The sequence below is a fragment of the Hemiscyllium ocellatum genome, unplaced genomic scaffold (assembly GCF_020745735.1).
Source record: "Hemiscyllium ocellatum isolate sHemOce1 unplaced genomic scaffold, sHemOce1.pat.X.cur. scaffold_600_pat_ctg1, whole genome shotgun sequence".
In the NCBI taxonomy this organism is placed as follows: domain Eukaryota; kingdom Metazoa; phylum Chordata; class Chondrichthyes; order Orectolobiformes; family Hemiscylliidae; genus Hemiscyllium; species Hemiscyllium ocellatum.
In genome coordinates, this window is record NW_026869128.1 from 327,712 (window position 1) to 341,338 (window position 13,627).

Here is a 13,627-nt window from a genome sequence, read left to right on the forward strand (position 1 = left end):
AGGAAACCAGAGGACCCAGACGAAATCCATGCAGAATACCCCAATAAGGTGGTCATCCCTTTCTTATTTCCCAGTTCCAACGAAATAACTTCAATGGGCGTACTCCCAGCAATATCTTCCCTAAGCAAAAACATAATGCTATCCTGAATCAAAAATGCTACTCCCCTCCTCTCTTGTCCCCCTTTCTATTCTTCGTATAGCATCTATACCCTGGAACATTAAGCTGCCAGTCCTATCCATCCCTGAGTGATACCTCTGTAGTTGCTATAATATCCCAGTGCCATGTTCAAAACCATACCCTGAGCTCATCTGCCTTCCCTGTCAGGCCTCTTCTATTGAAGTAAATGCAGTGCAACTGCTCAGTCCGACTTCATTCTGTGCCTTGCCCTTGCCTGCCTTGACTATTTGACTTCTGAACTGTACCAGCCTCAGACATACTCTTTCCTCACTATCTTATTGGGTTTACACCCACTCCCTCACTGGTTTAATGCCTCCCGAGTATCACTAATATCTCCCTGTCTGGATGTTAACACCTTCCAATTCAGGTACAATCCATCCTTCTTATGCAGGTCAACTCTACTCCAGAGGAGATCACAATGATCCAAAAAAAATGTGAATCCTTTTCCCCTGCACCAGTTCCTTTGCCACTCATCCAGCATCTCCTCCTCCTCTGTAATATGGACATTTTTCAGGATGTCACCATTTATTTCCCCACATTCTATATCTCCCATGTACTTCTTCACAGTAAACACTGATGGAAAACACTGGTTTCCTATCTCGCCCATCGCCTGCAGCTCCACACAACGGCTGTCTTGCTGATCTTGGAGGGTCTCTATTTTCTCCCTAGTTAGCCTTTTTTTCTTCATGTATTTATAGAAGCCCTTCGGATTATTCTTAAACCTATTCACCAAAGCTATCTCACGTCCCTTTTTTGCTTCCTGATCTCCCTCTTAATTATACCCCTACTGCCTTTATACTCAATTTTTTTGGATTGGAATAAATGCAAAATATAACAACCTGACAAAACAGACGAGGGCAGGACTTGCTCTCAATAAAGGTAGGGCCCTGAGTAGTGATATGGGAACAGAGAGATCGAGGGCTTCACGTCTTTGAAGTTTGTGTTACATGTAGACAGGGTGGTTAATAAGGTGCTAAGCACACTGACCTTGATTGTTCAGACCTTGGAGTACAGGAGTTGGGACGTTATGTTGAGGATGTACAAGATGTTGGGGAGGCCTCTTCTGGAATACTCTGTCCAGCTCTGGTTGTGCTGTTATAGGAAGGAGATTATTAAATTGGAGCAGGTTCAGAAGAGATTTACCAGCATGTTGCCATGAATGGAGGGATTGTGTTCTAAGGAGAGGCTGGATAGGCTGGGAATTTTTTCACTGGCGTGCACGAGGTTGAGGCGTGAGCTTATTAGAGGTTTATAAAATTAGAAAGAGTGTAGACAAGGTGAATAGCCGGGGGAGAGGAGGATTCAAAACTCGGGTGCATTCATTTTGAGAAGAAATGAGAAAGATTTGAGAAAATACATGAAGGTTTTAATAAAAAAGATACACGTGTGGAATGAACTTCCAGAGGAAGTGGTAGCTGTGAATACAATTACAATATTGAAAAGACATTCAGATAAGTACATAAATAGGAAATATTTGGATGGATGTGGACCAAGCGGAGGCAGGTACAATTAGTTCAGTTTGGAATTATGGTCGGCATGGACTGGTTGGACCACAGGGCCTGTTTCCTTGCTGTATAACATTATGACTCTAATCCTCACGATCCCTAAATTCCTCCATCCTCAACTCGCCTGATCAATGTCACCTCATCCAGCCTTACAACTCTTCCTTATTTATATAATTCCTCACTAGCCACAGAACGCTCCCTATCTCACGTCCTCCAGTTTCTCAAATCTCTGCGATATGTGCCTTTCTTTAGTTCCAACCTTGAGGATGCCCTCATTCACTCCGATTGGTTGGAGGACAAACTCGTACGACCTGGTCCTCCAGTACTGCCCTCTGGCCCTATTGGCCTGCGCTGACATCACTCACCTCACAATGGGCCCCGGATGATTAGTGGGATCCTCCCTCTCTCTCTCTCTGCTCTGGGATGAGCTTCATCATTCACAGTGAATGGGACAGTATCACAGAGCACAGGGGCTGGGGGCTATTCAGCCCATTGGGGCTGTACTCTCTCCCTCTGGAGATGCTGCAAATCTGTCCCAATTCCCTTCCCATTTGCCCATAGCACCTCAAATCTTCCCTTAAAAAGTAAAATTCCAAATCTGTTTATGAATAATTGCTGAGTCTGTCCAGCTACCGTTCAGACTATTCCAGATGCTCAGAACTTACTGAAGAACATAATGTTCACATATTCACTTATTATTTGCCAATTACCTGAAAATAGTTACTAAAATTGTGACATTGTTAACAATTCCTCTCTCTCTGAAAATTAAATATCTTAGAAACAAATTTGCAGCTGATCAAAATCACTGCTTAACCTTCTCAGCTCCAAGAACAATTATCTGTGCTTCTGCTAGCTCTCCACAAAAGAGGAACACATCTTATTTTCATTTATTAGTGTCATAGAGATGTACAGCACAGAAACAGACCTTTGGTCCAATTTGTCCATGCCAACCAGGAATCCTCAACAACTGGAGCCCCATTTGCCAGCGATTGGTCTGTATCACTTGAAACCCTTCCTATCCATGTACCCAATCAGATGCCTTTCAAATGTTGTAATTGTATCAGCCTCCACTACTTCATCTGGCAGCTCAATCCACACACACACCACACTCAGTTTGAAAACGTTGCCCCTTAGATCCGTTTTAAATCTTTGCCATCTCAACTTAAGCCCATGCAATTGTTTTGAACCCACCTAACTGGGGGGAAAACACCGTGGCTGTTCACCGTATCCATGCCCCTCATGATTTTATAAATCCCCATGAAGTCACCTCTCAGTCTTTGACTCTCCAGGGAAATTAACCCTGGCCTATTCAGCCTCTCCCTGTAGCCCAAATCCTCCAATCCTAGCAAAGTCTTTGTAAATCTTGTCTGAACTATTTCAAGATTCACAACATCCTTCCCAGAACAGGGGATTTCGAACTTAAAACATAATTCCTGAAATGGCTTAATCAATGTCCTGTCCAGCCACAATTTGACGCCCCAGCTTCTGTACTCAATGCATTGACCAATAAATATAAGCACACCAAACCCCACCTTCACTAGCCTGCCTATCTATGACTGTACTTTCAAGGAGCAATGAACCTGCATTCCATGGTCTCTATGTTCAGCAACATTCCCAAGGACTTTACCATTAAGTGTATAAGTCCTGCCCTGATTTGCCTTTCCAAAATCCAACAGCTTACATTTGTCTAAATTGAACCCAGTCTGCCATTCCTCGCCCCAATGGCCCATCTGGTCAAGATCCTGTTGCCTTCTGAACTAACCTTCTTCATTGTCCACTGCACCTCCAATTTTGGTGTCTTCTGTAAACCTACTGACCATATCTCATATTCACATCCAAGTCAATTATTTAAGGACCCAATATCCATTCCTGCAACACGCTGCTGCTCACAGCCCTCCAGTCCACAAATCAACCCTCTGCACCACCCTCTGCCTCCTACCTTCAAGCCAGTTTTGTATCCAAATGGCTAGTTCTCTCAACATTTCATGTTATCTAACCTTGCCAACCAGTCTGCTTTGTGGAACATCGTTCAGTGTCCATATAGACAACATTCACAATCTGCCTTCATCAATCATCTTTGTCACATCTTCAAAAAAACTTAATCAAGTTAGAGAGAGAATTTCCCACACACAAAGCCATGCTATCTATCCCTAACCATTCCTCGTCTTTCCAAATACATGTAAATTCTGTCCCTCAGAATCCATTCCAACAACTTGCCTGCCACTGACTTCAGGCTCACTGATTTCTTGTTCCCTGGCCTTTCCTTACCACCTTTTTAAATAATGGCACATGTCTTCCAGCACCTCACCTGTCACCAAAGACAATATAAATATCTCAGGGAGGGGCACTGCTATCACATTCCTAGCTTTCCACAAGTGTCTGGGATACACCTTAACAGGTCCCAGAGATTTATCCACCTCGATATGATTCAACACATCCAGTACTACCTCCTCTGTAATATGGTCAGGAGGCGGGCAGCAGTGGACAATTCATTTACTGAAAGGTCTGTGAACATAATAGTAAAATACTAAACAGAGCAAAAATACACTCAGAGACTGAGGAAGCTAGATAGTGAACAAGTGGACATCAAGGTGCTCAGAGGCGAATCGGAGCAGTTTTATGATCCCACAGTCAGAGATGTCTAGCACCGAAACAGACTCTTCAGTACAACCCATCTATGCCAACCAAATATTCGAACCTAATCTATTCCCATTTGCCAGCACTTGGCCGGCATCCCTCTGAACCCTTCCTATTCAACTGCCTTTGAAATGTTACCATTTTTGTTGCCCTTTAGGTCCCTGTTGAATTTTCCCCTCTCACCCTTAACCTATATCCTCTAGTTCTGGGCTCCACCACCCCAGGGTAAACACCTTGTCTATTTACGCTATCCATGCCCCTCACGATTATATAAATCTCTTCAAAATTACACCTCAGCCTATGACACTCCAGGGAAAATGGCCCCAGTCCCTATTATGCCTCTCCCTGCAACTCAAATCCTCCAACCCTGGCAACATCCTTGAAAATCAATTCTCAAACCTTTCAAGTTTCAGTGCCTCCTTCTGATAATAGGGAGACCAGAATTGCACACAATATTCCAAAAGTGGCCTAACCAATGTCCTGTCCAGCTCCTGTACTCAACGCTCTGACCAACAAAGGGAAGCTTACCAAATGTCTTCTTCACTGTCTTATCGACCTGTGACTCTACTTTCAAGGAACTGTGAACCTGCATTCCAAGGTCTCTTTATTCAGCAAGACTCTCCAAGACCTTACAATTCAGTGTGTGAGTCCTGCTCGGATTTGCTTTTCTAAAATGCTGCACCTCACATTTATCTAAATTAAACCCTATCTGCCACTCCCCAGCCCATTGGCCCATCTGATCAATATCCCATTGTATTCTGAGACAACCTTTATCACTGACCACAATACCAACAATTTTGGTGTCACCAGCAATCTTACTAACGGTACCGCCTCTATTCACATCCAAATCATTTAAACGAATGACGAAACAAATGCAGAGAAAAAAAATCCATTTCCCTGGGTGTGAATGTGCTCTGTGTAAATCCTGCCCCATGACTCTCTATCAGGGAGAGCTGCACATACTCCCCTCTGAACTTTGCCCCCTACAAAGATGGCGGCTGCACGTGTCCAGTGATTCGTTGCCCCGAATAAAGATGGCGACACTGACTCGAGTCAATCGCGAAATGAGGCATTTTCCGGTTTACTGCAAAAACGAGACTGTAAATTTCAAATTTGTCTTTTCCGATGTGCACCAAATGTTCGCAAAACCTCTCAGCCCAGACCAACACCGTTTCCCTCCCGCTTGCTGCTGTTTATTTCTTTCCTTACCGACAGCTCTCCGCCCGCATTGCCGCGCTGTCCGCGAGGATGATCACGTGGTATAATCAGGTCCCGCCTCTCATTCACTCTGATTGGTCGGAGGGCCAACCGCCTCGCCAGGTCCTCCAGTCCCGCCCCTGTACTTCCATTGGTCCACCGCTGACATCAATCATCTTGTGACCATTGTTGGCTGGAGCATGCGCACTGCTTCCTGGTTTTTGTTGCTCTGCATAAGTTACAAGTGTGAGGGACAAAGTTAAAAACACACAACCACCTGATGCAGCAGCAGCAGCGCTAGTGCTTCCAAATAAACCTGTTGGACTATAACCTGGTGTTCTGGGAATTTTAATTTTGTCCATCCTAATCCAACATCAGCACCTCCAAGTCACGAGTGAGGGAGGAATGTGTTATAAGTGATTTCTGTCTAGGTTTTCTGAATCTCCGGAGAATAGTTCCTGACACTTGGCTAACTATTCTAACTCTAGGGATCTGATTCAGAACAACCGGGTCCTGCCTCCGAACTCTGCCAACCGCGGACTGACCTTTAACCCTTGTGTCAAGGGAGACTGTCCACAAGGTTAAGTTCAAAAAGGCGAACTCCAAGTTGACTGGTATCAGCCCTTATCCCCACCGGCTGTCACTTTTCCCGTGGCAATTCGAAATACTGCGAGACACACACAGACAGAGCAACTGATGTTTATTCAATCTTCGAAGATTGGGCGAATTCCAAAAAGGACTTCGGAAATCGCAACGGGAGATTTTACAGCACTAATACTTATACATTATTTTTCCATTCAAATACATTGGTGATAATTTCATTGGTTTAAACATCTCACGCTATGGATTTTTCTTACATTAAAAATCATTAATGACAATTCCATTGGTTAAAGCATTTCACGCTTTTCTCTGCCAATTTCTTTAATTAAAATGTTATATTATTTTACAATTTCTGCTACTAGTTATAACATTTATTGATGTCATGAAAAGAGCTTTCATTGTATATTGCCCTCTGTGTCTAACTGAAGCATTCCTTGGTTTCTTGCCCAAGGTTACCATGTTCCTGGCATAACAGAGGTGACTTCTAGTTCATGCTTCATTATGGCCTAGTCGATCATTAGTTTCATAATTTAGTTTTTATTCATTAAACCTCAGTTTTAGTACAGTGAGTGTGTGTGTAGGTGTGTGAGTGAGTGTGTGTGTATGTATGTGTGTGAGAGTGAGTGTATGTGAGTGTGAGTGAGTGTATGTGAGTGTGTGTAGGTGTGTGTATGTGTGTGTGTGTGTGTGAGTGAGTGTATGTGAGTGTGAGTGAGTGTGTGTGTGCGTGTGTGAGTGAGTGTATGTGAGTGTGTGTGTGTATATAGGTGTGTGTATGTGTGTGTGTAGGTGTGTGTATGTGTGTGTGAGTGAGTGTGTGTGTATGTGTGTGGGATATGTGTGAGGTGTGTGTGTGTGTGTGTGTGTGTGTGTGTGAATGCATGAAACTGCAGAAATTACATTAACCATATCAATTGTATAACATAAGAACTAGGAACAGGAGAAGACAATCCTGCCCTTTGAGCTTGCTCTGCCATTCAATAAGATCATGGCTGATCACTTCGTGGACACAGAACCATTTACCCATGTTCTCACCGTATTCTTTAATTAATTATTTCTGTTTTGAAAAAAAGCTACCTTAGCTTTAAAAACGTTTACTGTACAAACATCAACTACTTCCCTGGGCAATGAATTCCATTGAGGTTAAGAAGTTCCTTTCCAATTCAGTCCTAAATTTGCTGCCTCTAATCTTGAGGTGATGCCATCTTGTCCTAGATTCACCTGCCAGTGGAAACATCCTCTCTACTTCTATTTTATCCATTTCATTCATTATTTTATATGTTTCCATTCTTCTGAATTCCAATGAATATAATCCCAATCTACTCCGTCTCTGTTAAGCCAACCCCCTCAACTCTGGAATCAACCTAGTTAATCTCCTCTGCACCCCCTCTCGTGCCAGTACATCCTTTCTCAACTAAGGAGATAACAACTACATGGAGTACTCCAGGTGTGGCCTCACCAGCACCCAATACAGCTGGAACATAACATCTGCTTTTAAGCACAATCCCTTCAGCATAGAAGGACAAAATTGCATTTGCCTTCAGAATTGATTGTTATACCTGGTGACCAACCTCACGCAGTAGGATACTCAGGTGCCTCTGCTTAGCAAAAATGCAACTTTTTAAAATTCAATTAATAATCTCTTTTTAATGTTACTCCAACCAAACAGTATGACATTACATTTATGAACATTATATTCCATATGACCGACCATTGCCCACTCACTCAATGTATCTATGTTCCTCTGCAAAGTTCCACAGTCCTGCGCACACTTTGTCCTGCTACTCATCATCGTGTCATAAGCAAACTTTAACACCCTAAATGTGGTCCCCAACTCCAAATCATCTGTATCAATTCTAAATAATCGCAGTCCCAACACTGATCCCTGAGGCACACAACTAGTCACTGATTGCCAGCCAAGATAATATGCATTTATCCCCACACTTTGCTTCCTGTTAGTCAACCAATCTTCTATCCATGCTAATCCTATACCCCTAATGCCATATACCTTTATATTATGCAACAGCCTCTTGCACAGCACCTTTTTGAAGGCCTTTTGGAAATCCAGGTACACTGCATCCACTGGGTCCACATTGTCCAACTTGCTTGAAATGTCTTCATAGAATTCCAAAAGATTTTTCAAGCATGACCTGCCCTTCATGAACCCATGCTGTACCTGTCCAATGGGACAATTTCTATCAAGTCCCTGCTATTTCTTCCTTGATAATAGATCAAAGCATCATTCCCACTATAGAGAAGAAGCTGTCTGGGGTATAATTACCCATCTTTTGTCCACCTCCTTTTTAAAACAGTGGCGTCACTTTTGCTGCTTTCCAAACTGCTGAGACTGCCATGAAGTCCAGTGAATTTTGGAAAATTACTGTCAGTGCATTTGCTATTTCTCCTGGGATACATTCTGTCAGGGAAAAGAGAATTTTCTATTATTAGCTCAATTACCTCCAACAGTCCAAAACTAGGTGTCCTGTAATAATGATAGCTTCCATATCCTCACCTACCTTTGTGTCTTTGTTAATTACTGGCAAGATATTAGTATCCTCCACTGTGATGTCCCGGAACTAAATGCTGCTTCTCTTTTTCCAAAAGACCAACGTTTACTTTTGCCACTCTTTTCTCATTATTTATGTTTATAGAAACATTTGCTATCTGTCTTTATAGTCTGTGCTAGTTTATTTTTCTCATGTTCGAGCTTACATTTCTTTGTAACTCTTCTGTGGCTTTCTGTTGACCTTTAAAGTTTTCCCAGTTCTAGTTTCATGCTGGTTTTGGCCACTTTGTATGCCTTTCAATTTGATCACTTTCCTTAGATACCCATCGTAGAGAACACCTTTTCTTACAGTCCTTCCATTTCACTGGAATATACCTTTGCTGAGGACTTTGGAAAATGTCTTTGAAAATCTTCCACTGCTCATCAACTGTCCCACCATAAAATCTTTGTTTCCAGTCTACGTTATCAAGGTTCTCCCTCATTCTATTGTAGTTCCTCATGTCCAAGCACAGGACCCAGGTATTAGGTTTTATCTTCACACTCTCCATATGTGTTAAATTCAACCATACAGTGATCACTTCTTCCGAGAGGATCCCTAACTCTGAGGTCACTAATTATTCCTGTGTCATTGCAGAGGGTCAGATCTTGGATAGCTTGCTCCCTTGTAGATCCATTTCATACTGTTCATGTAAAATATCACAGATACACTTAATGAACTCCTCATAGCTACCCTGACTAAGCTGGTTTGACCAAAATACATGCACATTAAAATCACCCATGATAATAACCATACCATTTTTACAGGCATTAGTTATTTCTTTGTTTATTGCCCATCCCAATATGATGTTATTATTTGGTGGCCTATACACTGCACCTATCAGTGACTTTCTTGGTAGAATTTTGAATGCATCATTCCTGTTTCTCCTAATGTATGGCAAAAACAACAACTACTCATATTGGATGGAATCTTTCACAATGGCAAATCTCCTAAGGTACTTCATGGATGATCAAAACATTGATTAAGCAGAATGATTTCCAAAAAAATCTTAAAGGAGGATAGAATAGGTTAGGGAGACGATTTGACAGACTTCTGCCCTTGACACTTCCAATTGTGGAGTGATGCAGATGGGGCAGGTTGGAAAGGGAACATGCAAAGGGGAAATGGAGGAGTGCAGGCAGTGTATAAGGTCTTAAGGACAGAGGAGGTTCCAGACTGAGTCTGTCTGTGATAGACAGTATGGCTGCCTCATGGAGTTTGAAGCTCTGCAATGGGTGCATGCAAGTCATGTTAGTCGAGGATAGTATAACGGTGGCTGAGATAGCTTTTCATGAGGACTCGTCTTCTGAGGTAGTGTGGGCTGAGGTTAGAAACAGAAGGGGAGAGGTGACACTGCTTGGAGTTTTTTTTATAGGCCTCCACAGAGTTCTAGGGAAGTGGAAGAGAGGATTAGCAAAATTATTCTGGGTCAGAGCAAAAGTCCCAGGGTGGGCATTGTCTATAAACCTCAGGCACATGCGCAGTTTGGTTCCTATGTAGCACATGCGCAGTGTCACATTGATCAGGACAGAGAGAGACATGGAGCTGCTTTCTCCGGCAGCGGCTGCGATCGGCTTCAGAGAGCGGCGCTCAGAGCCGGTGTGTGGGAGCCTCGCTCGGAGAAAGGAGCGGAGAGAATTCACAAGTCCCAGATACAGGTTAAAAAAAAACCGACAAAGCCCCTCCAGGCCCGGGGAAGGAGGTGGCGGTCTCTGATCAGGGAAGCGGCCCAGGGTCACGGCCGCCATTTGTTTGAGGGAAGAGCGCGGGCCTGAGGGCCGCCATGTTGAGAAGGTCAAGGTGCAGGAGGGCGGGGCTTTCGGGGTCTGTAGAACAATCAGAGGAAAGGGAAGCCCCATTGTTCCTGATGAATTCCATGAACACAGCGTCACTGGGCGGTCCCGCAGGAATCTCCTCTCTCAGTCCCTGCTGTGATGTTTCACCCCAATCACAACCAGCAGCTCTCCTCCTCTCTCAGCTCCCCTTCTGTCCTTCCTGCAGCATCTGTCCCCTGGGGCATTGAGCTGCCTGTCCTGTCCCTCCCTCAGCTGTTGTTCTGTAATCCCTGTCATATCCCAGTCCCACCTTAGATTACTTCACTAAAGACATGAAACATTTAATTCACATTCAATCATTTACAATGGTGGGATTTGAACCTGTGTCCAGAGAACATTTGCTGAGTTTCTGGATAAATTGTCTCACAATAATGCCACTAGGCCATCACTTCGCCTTCTCACAGGTTGGGCATCCCAGCACAAGTGTTTGATCCTGTACTCTGGTGATATCACTCAGTGTCGCTCCATGGGCATGGATAGGATAAATAGGCAAAGTCTTTTCCCTGGCGCTGGGGAGTCCAGAACTAGAGGGCATAGGTTTAGGGTGAGAGGGGAAAGGTATAAAAGAGACCCAAGGGGCAACATTTTCACACAGAGAGTGGTATGTGTATGGAATAAGCTGCCAGATGATGTGGTGGAAGCTGGTACAATTGCAACATTTAAGAGGCATTTGGATGGATATATGAATAGGAAGGTATTGGAGGGATATGGGGCGGGTGCTGGCAGGTGGGCCTAGATTGAGTAGGAATATCTGGTCGGTATGGACGGGTTGGACCGAAGGGTCAGTTTCCATGCTGTACATCTCTATGACTCTATGTGGTATCCCTCATTGTGTGGTTCTAATTGCTGCCCCTGTCACCATCTCTCACTCTTGTAGCTACTCCAAATCCTGAGCCAACAGAATTCTCCACTCTAGAGAGATGAGGCAGCACAGGCCAGGATTGGAGACTGGGTTTTTCCAGATCTCTGTGGGCTCAGTGCCATTCTACATGTGTAACCCTCACAGCATCAGTCTAATTTCCCATTCTGCCTATTTCTGTGTCTTCTACAGGTACCCAGGGAGTTTCTGACTCAATAGACTTGACAACTGCTGGTCGGGAAGATGATTGGTCAGCCAGAGAGACAAAGGTCAGAGAGGTCGGGAGCCTTGAATAAATTCTGCCGCCAGATAAGATCACTCAGCGCACAGAGAAGAGAGCAATGAGAGGGCTCTATACATCAGCTAACAGGACATGAGATAGATATAATGCTGGAAAGGAGCACAGTACTGACACACCCCAGGCTCAGGTACCACCTTTACTTTAAGTTTTGTTGTATTGGGACAGCATCGGGAGTTCCCAGTTTTTCAATCCAGGCCTGTGCTGTCTTGATGAACATCAGGACAACAGAGGGGAAAGCAGGCCTCCCATGAGAGGGTGATAATGCTTCCTGGGTCTTTCTGTTCCCTATTCCCTCTTCAACACTGTATCGATGGCTTGTCTTGTGGACCAGTGTCTTCAATCATTCTAACACCAATAAGTGTTCCTATCTCTGTCACCTCCTTCCTTCTCACCAATTACTTCACATATTTGAAACCTCCAGTCCAGATGACCATCCATATCGCTGTAACTTGCTTCAGTCTCTACAACATGCCTTGTCTCGGTAGTCTCCTCCTCCAATAACTAGAAACATAGGGTCTGTTTCTGTGCGGCATGACCTTTCGGCCGAGGTTTCCGAAATGGAATGAGTCGCGTTTGCCTGTGTTTGGCTCAAATCCCTTCAGGTCAGGCAGCATCCAAGGAACAGGAAATCCAACGTTTCGGGCATAAGTCCTTCATCAGGAATGAAGGGCTTATGCTCAAAACGTCGAATTTCCTGTTCCTTGGATGCTGCCTGACCTGCTGCGCTTTTCCAGCAACACATTTTCAGCTCTGACCTCCAGCATCTGCAGACCTCACTTTCTCTCCAAATCCCTTCAAACCTTCCCCTCTCCATGTACCTGCCCAAGTGCCTTTTCCATGTTGTAATTGTATTTGTTTCTACCATTTCCTCTGGAAATCCATTCCGTCTATGCACTATCCTTCATGGAAAATGTTGCCCCTCAGCTCCCTCTTTAAATCCTTGCTCTCTCACCTCACGTTTATGCCTCTAGCTTTGGACTCACCTACCCTTGGAAATTCACTTTACTTAGGCCCTACATTGTTTCATAAACCTTTATAAGGTCACCCCGTGGCCGCCTCTGCTCAGGAGAAATAATGACGACAATGTTACCAATATCTCCAACTCGTGTTCAATGCTCTGACCAATGAAGACAAGTGTGCCAAATGCTGCTTTTCCCACCCTGTCCACCTGTGATGCCACTTCCAAGGAACAATGTAATTTCACCCCTTGGTCTCTCTCTGTTCGATAACCCTGCCCAAATCCCTACCATTAACTGCATTAGTCCTCCTGGTTTGACTGAACTAAATTCAACACCCGAATTAAACGCCATCTTTCATTCCTTGACCCATTTGCCCAGTTGATTACCATCCCCTTCGAGAACTATATTCCCTGCCCAGTCTTGCACTTATCTTTGTATCCACAAACATTATAACAGGGACTCTTATATTTTAGCTCAAAATGTTGATGTAAATGATGAACAACAGTGGTCCCAGCACCAATCCTCACAGCACACTGCTGGTCAGAGGCCTCCAGTCTAAACAACAACCCTCTCCCACCACCCTCTGTCTCCCACTGTCATCCCATTGTATATCCCATTGCTGGCTAGCTCTCCCTGACCCCTTGTGATCTACCCTTACTAACCAATGTATCATGCTACACCCTAACCAAGGGTTTACTGAAGACAGAAACAACATCTGTTGCTCTGCCTTCATCTATCTTCTTAGTCACATCTTGAATAAACTCCAGTCAAGTTTGTGAGACATGTTTCCCACGCACAAATCCATGCTGGCTGTCCGTAATAAGTCCATATCTTTCCAAATGCATGCAAGTCCTACCTCGCAAAATGACCTCCAACAACTGACCCACCCTGATGTCTGGCTCATCAGTCTGTAGTTCCCTGGCTTCCTCTTGCAGCCTTTCTTAATTAATGAGACAACATTATAATCCTAGTCAGAGAGTCATACCGCACTGTTCGGTTAACACTAACAATAC

At 44.1% G+C, this 13,627-nt stretch overlaps 1 long non-coding RNA gene across 1 annotated transcript in view; it reads right to left on the minus strand.

The window, feature by feature from the left end:
- LOC132813970 (uncharacterized) overlaps window positions 1-5,567 on the minus strand; it is a 36,119-nt gene extending 30,552 nt beyond the window's left edge. The window contains exon 1 of the long non-coding RNA XR_009644248.1: window positions 5,530-5,567. This is a non-coding gene — a long non-coding RNA (uncharacterized LOC132813970). The remainder of the gene's footprint in view (window positions 1-5,529) is intronic.
- Between the last annotated feature and the right edge of the window lie 8,060 nt (window positions 5,568-13,627).